This window comes from Aythya marila (assembly GCF_965140915.1).
Source record: "Aythya marila genome assembly, chromosome: 1".
In the NCBI taxonomy this organism is placed as follows: domain Eukaryota; kingdom Metazoa; phylum Chordata; class Aves; order Anseriformes; family Anatidae; genus Aythya; species Aythya marila.
This window is the reverse complement of record NC_139042.1, coordinates 100,540,519-100,555,129: the sequence shown is the minus strand read 5'-3', so window position 1 is coordinate 100,555,129 and position 14,611 is coordinate 100,540,519.

Sequence of the window (14,611 nt, the reverse complement as noted above, 5' to 3'; positions counted from 1 at the left end):
ATGTATATAATGCTGTGTTCATACTTTATTTATGCAGTTGCTGTTGGATGGAGGGTTCTGGCTTTGAAAACACTTCTTTACAACAATGTTTGTTCTTGTGGCCTCAATTCAAGTGTATTTTGAGTTACTGGAAAATATTGTTTCTTTATTTTTCTCCTCCATGGAAAATTTCAGCTTATTTTCAGTGGATATAGTTATTTATGATTAAAGCTTTTTTACTTAGTCAGAAAATTAAGTATGTGATGCTAAAGAATTTCATTTAAAAGTTGTCTGTGACTCAACTATGATAAACATATAAATGAAAGGTAATTTCTTACTCCAGAATACATTCATTTTAATTTTGGGGAGTACCATAACAGTCTTCTTTACTTGTCCAAGTAAATTTACATATCCTTTCAATATCTTTAGTTCCCTTTTAATTCTGTTTTATTGTTGTTGTTCTTCTTCTCCCCTGTAATTAAATCAATGTCACAGGGGGAACACAAAGACTTTGATCTCCCACGTTTTCATAGGTGTAAGATCTCTGTTATTTCATTCAGTTTTCTTAACTGGATTGTTGAAGTTCATATTTTCATAAGTGGCATCACATAATTCTATATTATTATTATTATTATTATTATTATTATTAAAGATCAAGCATTAGTGAATTTACGTTGTTGTTGTTGTTGTTTCTTTTATTATTATTATTTTTAACAACCCCTTGGTTATTTTATTTCTTGGGTATTAGGTAGTTGTAGTGTCAACACTGCCTTCATCATGAATACAATTGATTCTATTCCCTAAATAAAAAATGAAAGGACATTATTCAGCAAATACTGTTAATGTCATGTGTTGAATAAGTCTTACAATTATTATTATCAATGAACATCTCATTGATTTTTATGCCTCTATCATCAAAGGAAACAGAAGGTTTGAAAAAAATATGAGAACTTAAGCTTCTATATGGAACATAAATTCTTTTTATTCATGTAGAAAATGGATAACTGAATACATTTTTTTTCTTGAAATAAAAGTTAGGACATATAATGACACAGTATTACAAGAAGTTAGAAGTCATGACCAAAATTTCTCCATTGTCTTCCTATCAAAACAAAACAAAACAAAACAAAACAAATAAAATAAATATTCCATGTGGATTTTCTTCCTTTTATGGGTTGTGTATGTGTAAGTCATTATGAAATTTCTCATGTTGATAGCTATCTGTAATTATCCAACAATGTTTGAAAGCTACTGTTATAAAGATATTCTGTTATTTAAGATAATAGTGTGCATATCGTTGGTACTACTTCTTTTCAGTTTTTGATAAAGGACATTATCCTTACATTATGAAATGTAAGGATACCCCTGAAACCCCTTACATTATTTGTAGAAGCTAATTATAGGCACAGATTTGATTATCAAGAAATTTGATAGAACATTAAATTCAGAGGATATGAGGTTTTAGTGCAATAACACTGATGATGGTAAAAGTAGAAACTGAAAGAAGAAGAATGTGTTGGGGGGAGTTCAAAACTGAAACTCCCATAAAAATATCCAAATGTTGAAGATGATCCTATTAGAAATAATTCCATTCTCTCTGAATATTTGTGTAACAGCAAAAAACTAACAATGAATTTGAGGAGCCAAACAAAAGAAAAATGTAGCCAAAAAGATCTAATTATATTTGAAATTTACAGGTGCAACATGGTACATTGTCGTGGTTTAACCCGGCCAGCAGCTAAACACCACGCAGCCGTTCGCTCACCCTCCCCCCTCCCTCTCTGGGACGGGGGAGAGAAATGGAAAGTGAAGCCCATGAGTTGAGATAAAGACAGTTTAATAAGACAGGAAAATAATAATAATAATAATAATAATAATAATAATAATAATAATAATAATAATAATAATAATAATAATAATAATAATAATAAATAATAATAATACAATGATGATAATAGTACTACTACTACTAATATGTACAAACAAGTGATGCACAATGCAATTGCTCACCACCCGCTGACCGATGCCCAGCTTAACCCCGAGCAGTCCGGCCCCCTCCCCCCGGCTAGCCACCCCTAGATATTGTTTAGCATGACGTCAGATGGTATGGAATACCCCTTTGGCTAGTTCAGGTCACCTGTCCTGGGTCTGTCCCCTCCCAGCTCTTGCTGCACCCCCAGCCTGCCTGTTGGCAGGACAGAGCAAGAGGCTGAGACGTCCTTGGCTTAGTATAAGCACTGCTCTGCAACAATTAAAACATCGGGTGTTATCAGCACTCTTCTCATCCTAAGCCAAAACACAGCATTCTACCAGCCACTAGGAAGAAAATCAACTCTGTTCTAACTGAAACCAGGACATACATATGATAGAATTACGTATGCTAAATGTGGTATATACTATCTTCTCAAACACAGACATGTTTGTTTATTCTATACTGTCTAAAAGTCAGATAGATAGCTGTAATTATTTAGATTCTCAAATTAAAGACTACAATTTCTATAAATATCAACAAAAAATACATGACTATAAATCATGTAATGTAATTTAAATATTCAGATAGTAGTAATGGAGGATTTTTTTGAAATTACTACTAATTCTGGCTTATTTAGTACAGTAGATATGAGTTATAGTCATTAATAAAATCCAGTTTTTGTTACAATTTTATTTTAGTCAATATTTAGTACTATTTCTTGCAGAACCTGATTCTTTTTGAAATTAGGTTTCAAAACACACACAGATCCATGGGTCCCGATGGGATGCATCCACATATGCTGAGGGAGTTAGTGGAGGTGATCGCCAAACTGCTCTCTATCATCTTTGAAAGGTCCTGGAGAACGTGAGAGTTGTCTGAAGACTTGGGGATAGACAATGTCATGCCGGTCTTCAAGAAGGGCAGAAGGAGGATCTGGAAAACTACAGGACAGTCAGTCTCACCTCTGTCCCCGCAAAGGTGTTGGAACAATTTGTTCTGGATGCCATCTCCAAGAAATTGGAAGAGAATAAATATATGAGGCATGGATTCACCAAGGGGAAATTGTGTTCAACCAACCTCATTGCCTTCTATGATGGCATCATCAACTGGGTAGATGGGGGGAGAGCAGTGGATGTCCTCTACCTTGACTTTTGCAAGGTTTTTGATACTTTTTTGATACTTTTGATACTTTTTTTGAAGGCTTTTTGATGTCCTACGACATCCTACTAACAAAGCTGAAAAAGTGTGGGATAGAGGAGTGAACAGTAAGGTGGGTTGAGAACTGGCTGACTGGCCAAGCTCAGAGGGTGGTCATCAGCAGCACAGAGTCCAGCTGGAGACCTGTGACTAGCAGTGTTCCGCAGGGTCCAGTCTTTTTCAACATCTTCATCGATGACCTTGATGAGGGAATAGTGTCTACCCTCAGTAAGTATGCGGATGACACAAAGCTGGGAGGAGTGGCTGACACACCAGAAGACTGTGCTGCCATTCAGTGAGACCTGGACAGGCTGGAGAGCTGGGCAGGAAGAAACCAAATGAGGTTTAATAAGAGCAAGTGTATGGTCCTGCACCTGGGAAGGAGCAACCGCATGTATCAGTACAGGCTAGGGGATGACCTGCTGGAGAGGAGCTCTGAGGAGAAGGACCTGGGGGTCCTGGTGGACGACAGGATGGCCATGAGCCAGCAGTGTGCCCTGGTGGCCAAGAAGGCCAATGGGATCCTGGCGTGCATTAAAAGGAGAGTGGCCAGCAGGTCAAGGGAGGTTATCCTCCTGTCGTGGTTCCGCTCGAGTGGGCAGCCGAGCTCCACCACAGCCGCTCTCTCACTCCCCCTCCTCAAAGAGGAATGGGGAGAAAATATGTGAAAAGGGCTCAAGGGTTGAGATAAGGACGAGAAAATCACGCAATAATTATTGTAACGGGCAAAACAGACTCAGCATAAGAAGATAGTAAGATTTACTGTTCATTACTGACAAGCTAGAGAAGTGAGAAACAAAGGAAAGAAACCAAAAGCACCTTCCCCCCCCCATCCACCCTCTTCCACCTTCTTCCCTCCGAGCGGCGCACGGGAACGGGGGAATGGGGGTTATGGTCAGTCTACAGCACTTCTTCTCTGCTGCTCCTTCTCGGTCACTCTCGTCCCCTGTGCTGTGGGGTCCCACCCACAGGATACAGTCCCTGATGAACTGATCTGGCGTGGGCTTCCCACAGGCAGCAGCTCTTCCAGAACTGCTCCAGATATGGGTCCGTACCACGGGGTCCATCCCTCAGGAGAAAACTGCTCCAACCTGGCTCCCCCACGGGCAGCAGCTCCTGCCGGGTCACCTGCTCCTGCGTGGGCTCCTCTCCACGGGCTACAGGTCCAGCCTGGAATCTGCTCCGGCAGGGGTCTTCCACAGGCGGCAGCCTCCATCGGTGCAGGGCCACCTGCTCCACCGTGGTCTCCTCCACGGGCTGCAGCATGGAACCCTGCTCCACCGTGGTACTCCATGGGCTGCAGGGGGACATCCTGCTTCACCATGGTCCTCACCACAGGCCGCAGGGGACTTCTGCTCCAGCTCCTGGAGCACCTCTCCCCCTCCTTCTTCACTGACCTTGGCACCTGCAAGGCTGTTCCTCACTCCTCTCACTCTCCCAGCTGCTGTGTGGCGCAGCGTTTTTTTCCCTGTCTTAAATATGCTCTCACAGAGGCGCAAAACAACATCGCTTATTGGCTCAGCTCTGGAAAACAATGGGGCCCTTCCCAAACATGGGGCAGCTTCTAGATCTTTCTCACAGAAACCACCCCTATGGCCCCCTGCTACCAAAACCTTGCCACGTAAACCCACTACACCTCCCACTCTACTCTACCCTGGTCAGGCCTTACCTGGAGTACTGTGTCCAGTTCAGGGCTCCCCAGTACAAGAAAGATGGGAATTTTCTGAAAAGAGTCCAGCAGAGGGCCACAAAGATGATATGGGGCCTGGAGCATCTTCCCTATGATGAAAGGCTGAGTGAGAGGCCTATGTCTGTTCAGCCTTGAGACGAGACGACTGAAAGGGGATCTTAATGTTTACAAATAACAGAACTTTGGGAGACAGAGGGATTTAGCCAACCTCTTTTCAGTGGTTTGTGGGGATAGGACAAGGGGCAATGGTCAAAAAATGCAGCACAAGAAATTCCACACCAACATGAGAAAGAACTTCTTCATGGTGAGAGTGATGGAGCACTGGGACAGGCTGCCCAGGAAGGTTGTCTCCTCTGGAGATATTCAAGGCCCATCTGGAGGCCTACCTTGGCAACCTGCTTTAAGGAACCTGCTTTGGCAGGGGGGTTGGACCCCATGATCTCTTGAGATCCCTTCCAACCCCTACAATTCTGAGATTCTGTGAAAAAATGCACCTTCCTTATAGCAATAAAAAGATTTTTGCATTGATAGTTGACATTCTGGTGTCTGGAGACTTCAGGAACATGACAATTTGGTACTTTGGAAGCTAATACTCCAATGAAGAAAAAAATGTGACAAGCAAGGCAGAAAATAGTGATTGCAGTAGAAATTCAATCTGAAGACTAGGAACCATGATATTAGTATTTAATGGTTGTAGAAGAATAGTTTTTGGTTCACAGAGGAAGCTATGAATGATTTATTGAGCATTATCAATATTATTGTCTTGTGAAAACAAAATGGTCATTTAAGCACAATACTTTCCCTCAAGGAGCACTTACAGAATGTTTTGTTACCTCAGATAAATGATCTTTATACTATGTTCCACAACAAAATGAGAAAAACATATTCAGAACTACATTGTCAAACTAATACAAAACTTATATCTTAACAGAAATACAGGAAACATACACTTCAACAGAAGATTCATGACTAAATTAATATGAAGAATTGAACCATAATCAGAAAAAAAAAATAGCAGGACACTGAATTTATTTTTTTTTAATAAAAGTTTCAAGTGATTTTAAAAGTAAGGCTCGGAGATATTATCCTAGCTGAAATTATCTAAAAATATTGGTACCCATTAAAAATATCTATTAATTTCACATGCTTGATAATTCACATTTCATGAGGCTATACTTCTACACAATATAAAAGCTGGGAAAGATTTATTTTTTCAACTAATGAAGAGTAAAATTTACCTCCTTGCACAAATGTGATCAGATGTGCATGCTTCCCTATCATCCCTCAATAATTTACAAACAAATAAATAAGATTTTCAAAGAATATTAAGGTTGCATAGTGAAGTGACTGAATGTTAGGAAATATAAAATTGAGGATCCCCTGTGCATACCCATAATTACACATGCTCTAGTTACGTTCTCACATCCTTTATTTTCTACAAGGCTCCCATGCTACAGGTTCAAGCCTAAGATGCTTGATGACATAAATCCCATGGTCCTGAGGGAACTGCCTGATGGAGTTGCCAAGCCTCTTTGTATCATAGCTGAAAAGTCCTGGCATTTAGACAAAGTCCCCAGTGACAGGAAAAAGGGAAGCATTACTCCCATTCTTAGGGTTGAACGGAAGACCCAGGAAACTGCAGACCAGTGAGCCTCATCTCTGTGCCTGGTAAGACCATGGAAGAGATTCTTCTGGAAGCAGTGTTAAGACACATACAAGACAAGGAGGTGATGCAAGACAACCAGCACAGTTTCAACAGGGCAAATTGTGTTTGACCAATCTGGTGGCCTTCTACAGTGGAATAACTGCATCAGTTGACAAGGGAACACCACGTGATGTTATCTACCTGGATTTCTGTAAAGCCTTTGACATAGTCTCACATGACATCCTGGTCTCTAAATTGGAGAGGTACAGATTTGAAGGGTAAACTATTTGTTAGATAAGGAATTGCCTGCATAGCTGCAGACAGAGTATTGCAGTTGATGGCTCTATGTCCAGGTCAAGGCCAGTGATGAGTGGTGTCTCTCAGGGGTCCATCTTGTGACTGGTGCCCTTTAATAACTTTATCAACGACATAGATAGTGGGATCGAGAGCACCCTCAGCAATTTTGTGGACAACACCAAGCTAAGTAGAGTAGTTGATACAATGGAAGGAAGGATGCCATCCAAAGGGATTTGGACATTGGTCAATGGTAACCTGGGGTATATTTGGAAGAGGGTTGCCAGCAGGTTAAGGGAGGTGATCCTTCCTCTCTACTCAGCCCTGGTGACACCACACCTGGACTATTGTGGTTCTGGGCTCCCCAGCACAAGAAAGACATAGAACTTCTGGAGCAGGTCTAGAGGAGGACTACGAAGATAATTAGATGACTGGAGCACCTGTTGTACAAGGACAGGCTGAGAGTACTGGGCCTGTTTAGCCCAGAAAAAAAAAAAAAAAAAAAAAAAAAAAAAAGAAGAAGAAAAAGAGAAGACTAAGGGGAGACCACATTAATGTATATAAATATCTGAGGGGAAGGTGTCAAGAGGGTGGAGCCAGTCTCTTTTCAGTTGTGCCCAGAGAGAGGATGAGAGGCAACAGGCACAAATTGAAGCACTGGATATTCTTCTGAATATGGGAGGGCACTTTTTTACTGTGAAGGAGACAGAACTCTGGAGCAGGTTGCCTGGAGAGGTTGTGGAGTCTCCTTCTCTAAAGATATGCAAAACCCACCTGGATGCCATCCTGTACAATGTGCTCTAGGTAATCTTGCTCATCAGGGAGATTGGACAGGATGATCTTCAGAGGTCCCTTCCAACCTCTGCCATTCTGTGATTTAGAAGTGGGTCTGTGTGAGCCTAGAGAGGTTCAACAAGTGAAGTTCAACAAGAAAGGTGCTGCACCTGGCTCAGGGCAATCCCAGACTGGGAAAAGAACTCATTGAGAACAGCCCTGCAGAGAAGGACTTGGGGTTTCTGGTAGATGAAAAGCTCTAAATGAGCCAGCAATGTATGCTTGCAGCCCAGAAGGCCAACAGAATCCTGGGCTGCATCAACACAGGTTGTTCAGTCAAGGGATGTGATTATCCATCTCTGCTCTCCTCTCATGAGATATTACCTGGAGTACTGCTTCCAGGCCTGAGATCCCCAGGACATGAAAGACATAGACCTGTTAGAGCAAGTCCAGAGGAGGGCCACGGAGATGTTTAGAAGGCTGAAACACTTCTTGAATGAAGAAAGGCTGAGAGGGTGGGGTTGTTCAGCCTGAAGAAGAAAAGGCTCTGAGGAAACCTCATTGTGTACTTAAAGGGGGCCTATAAAAAAAGATGGAGTGACATTTTACACAGGAAATTTTACACAATGACAGGACAAGGGGGAATGGTTTTAAAATAAAAGAAGGAAGGTTTAGATTTGATGTTAGGAGGAAATTCTTCACTAAGAGGGTGGCAAGGCACTGGAACAGGTTGCCCAGAGATGTTGTAGGTGCCCCATCACTGAAGGTGTTCAAGGCTGGGCTGCATGTGGCCATGGACCACCTGATCTAGTGGGTAGAACTCCTGCCCATGGCAGGGAACTTGGAACTACATGACCTTTAAAGTCTCTTACCAACCCTAGCCATTCTGTGATTTTGATTCTATGATACAGCAGATCATATTCAATAAGGCCACTTGGCCATTACAGATTCCTTCACTCTGGCCCACTGAGACATAAAACTAAGATAATCCCTACAGATATGAGTGACCTGCACAGGTTGGGATCTGTGCTAAGTTCTCACTAGTTTTCCCCAGTGGTAGTGTAGTTAAAGCCCGAGGTTATTTAAAACATAGAAATATGGACTGGTTCTTTAGAATGAGTTGCTGTGAACAGCAGACAAAACAAACTCATAAAAACAAGTTCTGCTAAGCATCTGAAATCATTCATGTTTAATGGCTTTGTGAAAATGGCAAATGTGCAGTTGAACAGTAAACTGATAAATCTCTAATGAAATAATCTTTAAATCTTTCTGAGACTCTGCATGAGGATATCTTTTAGCAGACATCAACAAGGTAAGCTTGTAGGAGGACTCAACAAGACTACATCTCCCAAGTTCAAATCTCAATGACAGAACATGGAGGGTCTCAGAGTTTTCAGTGATGTCTGTAAGATTTATTTATTGATTGATATGAACAAAGTAAAGCTTTTTTTTCTTTACTTTTTTTTTTTTTCTGATTTTCTTTTGAGAAGAATAAATATATTGTCTCAAACAAACAAACAAACAGACATGAAATGGAAAACATCAGCTGCAGTGCTTTACATTTTCTATAGTTGTAATCATCTGAAAACAAGAGCTTGTAATGGAAAGTGTCAAATTATCTGCCTTTAAATCATCATTTAACTGCCTACAAAACTATTATTTTGGGACATTGTTCTTTATAGAAGCACTGAAAAAATAAGAATGAATATTTAAATGAAGTAAATAAAGTTATGTTATTAACTTGCTTTATCTCCTATGTGGATCCTTGTACCATCATTCAGACCTGTTCTATGATCCCCACATAGCCAATACACAGGAGATACAAAACTAACTTTTGACCATCTCTACGGTCTCTGTTATGGAGACTCCATACCACCTTGGTTCAGGCAGGACCAGCAAAACCCCCTCTGCATCCAGTATTTGTAAAGAAGGAAAATAACTGTACAAATAGAAGTAAGAATTAATATATATTGTCTATATAGAAGAGGTGAAAAATATAAACAATCCTATAATCTTTGAAGGATTGTATTATATGCCTTGTTGAGTATTGCCAAAGAATGGCTTACTTGGAGGTCTACTGCCAAGAAAGAGAAGCAAAAACTGAAAAGAAAAAAAAAAAAAAAAAAGTACTGCTATCCTGGAAAGGACACTGTTGGCAAATTGGCTTGGCTAATTTGCTTGGAAAATGCAGCTAGCAACATATTTTGACTGGGAGCTCACCATATTTTTCTAAGTGTGAGACAAAGTCAGTTGCTCAGTACCTTCATAAGGTAGAGGGAAATTAAGGGAGTGAGAGTCTTGTTGAAATTTTCTCTATCATGAAAAGTGTCGTTGGCACGAGACGGTCTGCATTGCACATCATATCTATCAGCTAAGACTTGATAATATCATAAACTACCTTTTGAATGTTAACTATTGAATTTCTTAGAATACGGCCAAATTATTTAATTTTGTTGAGTCTCTTCAAGTTGTGTGAAATTTCCTAATCACACTACTTTTTAACAATGTCAATTACACATTTTATTGATGAGACACCATATGAGTTAATTATATTCCAAATTAATAATTGTAATTCCATTTTTCTATATCTAAACATATTTTTATAGCTATGAATATGCACAGTTGTTACTTTCTGCTGACAATTTCAATACTAATGGGCCTTGTATGTTAACAATTGATTTACTACTAAGTACTAAAACATTGTACTTAATGCACTATGCACAAATACTTAGAATGTAATTTTTTGAAAGCCAAGTGACATTTATTCCAGAGCTTTATATGCACTTTTGCAATTTTGTATCATACGTACCCATACAGACATACACATGCATTTAAAATTTAGGGAACTTTTAACTTTTATTACTTATATGAAGAGGAAATTCTCTTACAATACTCAAGTAGAATTAAAATAAAACTGTGAGGTGTATGGCAACATTAATAATCTTATTCAGAATTCCTATTAAAGTCAATAGCTATAAAATGTGATATAAAAAATAATTGATTCAAATAGAATGCAGATGAACATATTATTTTGTTGTTAACACTAAGAACAATTACCTCTTCAAAGAACAAAAATACCTCTTCAACCTCTTTTGTAAAATCATAGCCTTGTCAAATGACTACAAAGTAATTTTATGTTTAATTTACAAATACACAAGCAAATATATTTAAACTGTAATCAGTTTTTGCAACACTAGTTTATGCTCACAAATCCTGAATAGCATAAATTTGCCAAACAAAACAATGAATTCTTATTTTTTTTTCTGATTATAACACTAGCTATTTTCCTGGTGTACTGTTGTTTTATTCGTTTGCAGTTTTTCTTTGAAATCATATCAACAAAATGAAAATTGAATTATTTCATTACAATGACTTTGCTTTGGTACACTGCTGAAGTTTGGTACACTGAATATTGGCTGCAATACTGTAGGATGCCCTGTGTCTTACCTAAATGGTGCCACTCTGTATACAGTGAGCATAGCGTGTGCATGGGTGAGATGAGATCACAACTAACCAGACCTACCCGGTTCTAACTTTTTAGATACATTTGGTCTTAGCTAGAAAATGAACACCCAACAGGCAAACACTTACCATTGTTAGCATTACACAAGAGACTCTATCAGGGACTGTATCATAGGACAAGGAGGAATGGCTTTAAACTAAAAGAGGTCAGATTTAGATTAGATATTAGGAATGTTATATATGGAGTAGTAATTCATGTCAGAAAATTGGTTGATATTAATAAAGAAGGGGGAGATTTGGGAATGTGGCAATGGGGGTCTGAAAGCCTCATGGTTGGTGATAACATCAAACTCTCTAACAATGAGGTCATCAGGAATGTAAAGAAATGTAAAGAGTTTAGAGGAAATAAAGAAGGGTGATTGAGGCGACGCCCTGCCATCTGGGATTGCTTGTTTTCTCCTCTGTTAAGGCACAGAAGTTGGGGGGGGAGGGGGGGGGAGGTTGTTGGTTAGAACTGTTAACAGTTATTGTTTAGTGTGGTTTCAAGTGTTAACGAAACACAGGAAAAGCAATCACATTTTGTTGCTTTCGGGAACCTTGCGGTGGGCAGAGCATGTGCAGAAGAAGAGGGAGACAGTCGAAGCCGCTCCTGCAGTCTGGAACAAAAGGTTGCTAATGGTGATGGGGAAACTGTGAGCCTTTCACCCACAATGACCACCACAAAGAGAATTATAATATGAAGCGGGGATAGGATATCCATATGTATAGGCATACTCAGGTTTCTTGTAAATATGTAACAGCAATGTCCTATATATATTTGGAAAGTTCGACGGTTGTGTATGCGTGTTGGTAGAGCATAGACTCCCCACGCGCCCAGCGTTGTTTACTTGCCTTTTATAAATATTCTTTTATGTTACTAAATTCAGAGTTGAGACTTCATTTATAACAGAAAGAAATTATTTACTATGAGGGTAGTGAGGCACTGGAACCACTCGATATCATGATTCTATGATTTCTGCAACACATATGGGATGGGAGTGGGAGAGCACAGCATGACAGGGTAACAACAGCTCATTGGTCTTAGAAACAGAAAAATTATAAGACCCCAGATCTTCTAGCCTGTGCATATGGGAATGATTTCATGCAGTCCGTATCACCTTGGTGTACATCTGAGCCCTAGATATAAAGGAGGCAAACAATTCAAAGAGTCTATTCACCTACAAATTTCAAAGATATATGGTTTATGGGTCAGGGTAGATTGGCTAGTACATTTTTCTTGAAAGGAGAAATGGACATTATTCCAGAGTGCTGTTTTCACTGCTGTTTTTTGTTTGTTTGTTTGTTTGTTTGTTTGTTTTTTCTGGAAAACATGGAAGGGTTGATTGGTATCTTTTTATCTAATGTATTTTCACTTTTATTCTAAGGACTCTCCTTCAAATTCTGTTTTGCATAACAGAAATTTCACCATGTAAAATTGTGCAGTTCTAAAAAGCTTACAAAAGAAAATTGTCCTGTCAATATTAGTATTGACAGATGAGTCAGAATCTCTCATCTGCTAGTATAATACTGGCTTTAAATGAAAGTCAATTTAGTTATATACCACTTCTCAGATTTCCTACTCTTGATGACAAACCCAGGTGGTTCAGTTTTAATAGTTGTGGAGCCAAGGCCAAAATTTGGGGCCTCCAGCATCACTATGCCTTTACTTGCCTTTTATACCTTTTATAGCTTTTATATTTTTTATAAATATTCCTTTTATAAATATTACTAAATTCAGATTGAGTTGAGACTTCATTTATAACAAATCTTACATTAGTTTTTCATATGAGACAGGACTCATAGGTATCCTATGATTGTTTAAAAGTACTACCTGACTCCATGCAAAAAAACAAAACAAAACAAAACAAAACAAAAAACTATAAAGACTAGTACTTTCCCCCCATGCCTCCTTAAAATAGTCTATTAATTCCCCTGTTAAAGTCCACTCTTTAATTCCCACTCTCATGGAAATTTGTCCTTTTGTCAATTCAGTGTCTAAAGGAGAGGTGTTGTATTTTAATTGGGGAAAAACAAAACAAAACCAAACCATATTGAGAGTCATTATTCAGAATTTATTGCTAGAAATAAAAACTATGCTTAGAAATAGCATAGTTAGTTAAGAAGGAGAAAAAATAAAAATTGTAATGACAGCTCAGGATACAACAGATTTTCATTTATAGTACTTTTGCACACTCTGCTTTCAAAATGCTGAAGTCCATATAGAGCTTATACCATTTATGTACATAGTATCAGGTAGAGTTGATTCAAGACATCAGATAATATAATCATGGTGCTCTTTACAAGCCCAGAAGTGAGCTACTGGCCAAGTAATATCCATATTGTATACCACTGTATATGTAGAATCATAGGGAAGAAAGAAAGGAAGAAAGGAAGGAACAAGGATTCAGGCCTCATAAAAAGACCCATGTCAACATCAGGACCAGATAGCTTCTTGAAGGTGGCTGGTGAACATGGAATCTTTCCTGCATATGTACACTACTATCCTGTTCTAGTCTCCTGTTCTCATGCTGAGGTACTGGTTCACCTGATCTCAGCTTAATATAAGCATTTGTTAGAGTGTAAGGAGACAGAGAAGACAGGAATCCTAGGTTGTGTGCAGCCAGGATTAGGGAGAAATAACTTATGCAGAGATCACTAATTGTCCACAAATCTGAAGATCAGGAACTCGGGGGGATCTAGTCAGTGTGACGATAACTAAAGAAAAAGGCAAAAGAAAGACAAGCATTAAGTGTCTCCTGCAAGATAGAAGAAATAGGCTGTAGAAGAAGAAATCAGGAAGAACATTCAGAATTGCACTTCAATCCAAGTGACACACTGATGAAGCAAGGGCTGCTTCACACACATATTAGAACAGAGATGCCACTAATGAAGATATTCTCCAGTTCTTACTGTTATAAATGAAGTCTCAACTCAATCTGAATTTAGTAATATTTATAAAAGGAATATTTATAAAAAATATAAAAGCTATAAAAGGTATAAAAGGCAAGTAAAGAGCGCTGGGTGTGCGGGGAGTCTACGCTCCACCAACACACACACACGAACATCAAGCATTCTAAATATATAGAACATTGCTTTACATACTAAACGCAAGTATGCCTATACACACGTACAATCAGGAAAGAACAATCCTTTAAGTTCCATGACTTAACAGTCTCCATTTTCCATTCTTTTTGAACAATATGTCTTGCTTTAAGTTGTCAAGCAACTTGGCCTTCGGGCCCTAGGTATCTCTTTCTTCCCAGGTAGAAGAAAAGCTTATCCGTCTCCTTTTCAAGGCCAAATAGGGCCTGGGTCAAAAGGCACGTCCAGGTCACCAAGGGGGTGTAACAGCAAAAGCCTTCGATGGCTGTAGCAGCAGAGGGGCCGATGGTGTAGAATCGGATCAGTGAAGGACTCCACAGCTCCCTCACTATCTGGCAAACCACACATTTCTGACTGTGGTCCCACATGGCTCTTTAAGGCCTCAGAGACTGCTTGCCAGGTGCCGAGCAATCCCACTGCAACTTTGTCGTTTTTAGTTGCCTGGTCCCACACCTTG